We start from the raw sequence: 1,492 nt of genomic DNA, 5'->3' as shown, positions 1-1,492 counted from the left end.
TGTGAAATTCGGGCTGCTCTCCCTAGGGAGAGCGCATCGCTACGCTATAGCGCCACCTTTTTTTTCTTTTTTTTTTTTACGATCGAAGTGGATTTTTCTACAGAATTTTGACAGGAACAACCCTTTTGTTGCCGTGGGTTCTTTTACGTTGCGGCAGAATCGGTCAGGCGTTGTAGTTCTGATCCCCGGTGATGTGGGTTCGTGGCTGAGTTTCAGCATGGCGTTGTGTCCTTGGGTCATTCTTCTTTTTCTTCCACTTAACGACCAACATCAGTATGCTGATGAAAATTGTCGTGTTGTGGGAGGTTGCTGTTGGGCGCAATTAAGCTGGGCTACCGAGGGATGTTCTGTTAACTGATAGGGGCGTAGTCCACTAGTGTGTCCGCATCTCCAGCCAGGTCAATCCGGCTACCGTAGCGGTCCCCGGGAATACACCCGACCGGCACAGCCCTAGCCCATCGCCCATTATTGTTTATATTTTAGTAAGCCAGTGGTCAGCAAGGTTTGTGAGTGCAGTTTGACATGAGTGGTTCGCTCTGAGTCCCGACTGATTAGGATGAAATTTTAAAGTGATTGAAATGGATTAAAATGTATTTGTTCATATGAAGTTCCAATGGCTTCGATAGTACATCTGACCGATCAACGCCCTTAAAAATCGGTCTAACTTTGGCGATTTGGAATGCCTTGGGAAAATGATTTTTAGTTATACATAAATCACAGATGTAAGTGAGTGATTCTGCATTAAACTGAGCTGAACGTTTTAAGATGTGGAGTCTATTCCGTCCAGACTTCTGGTGCATATTTATTTCAAAGGAATAAGGGCATTATAAACTTCGTCCAAACTGAGTAAAGGAATATCCGAATCAGATAAATGTTTTTCGAACTACAAAAGTCTTTAAAGATATCTAAATTATTTAGTGTGGGTCCATCTGTCTTTATAGCTGAATCAGCTAAGTTACAGAAATCTGTGTTGAGTTGATCCGCTGGCATAACTTTAGCAGTGTTGTTGCTGTTGTTTTTTGTGTGTAGCTTTATATTTATCTCAATGGATTTACAGCTTTCCAGACGAGTTTACTAGACAGAAAGACAACGCAAGATCGCAACGCAAGAATTTTAATGTAAGGTCACCGACCTGTATACATTTTGGGTGCACATGTTGCACACACAGCTTAACTAAAATAAAATAGGAAGAACGAAAACAATCCACATAATACACAGTGAGCTCACTGAGAACAAGTAAACTAAATGAAAAGCACAAGGCTGATATGTCTGTTTAGGGCTGAAAGTACTCTTCTCTCAGTCTTAATGCATAAAAAACAAACATTGCAACATCTCTGGTCACATTACAACTTTCGTTTTGCAGCAGAAATGATAATGACAGATGTCTAATATGTTGCATATGCTTGAGCAAATATTTCCTTCTAATATCATCATATAATGGACAAGCTGTTAGTACATGTAGTTCGTTCTCTATTCTACCACCACATGGGCA

The sequence above is a fragment of the Babylonia areolata genome, chromosome 14, assembly GCF_041734735.1.
Source record: "Babylonia areolata isolate BAREFJ2019XMU chromosome 14, ASM4173473v1, whole genome shotgun sequence".
NCBI classification, from domain to species: Eukaryota; Metazoa; Mollusca; class Gastropoda; order Neogastropoda; family Buccinidae; genus Babylonia; species Babylonia areolata.
The sequence above is the reverse complement of the archived record's forward strand: the minus strand, read 5'-3'. Positions refer to the sequence as shown.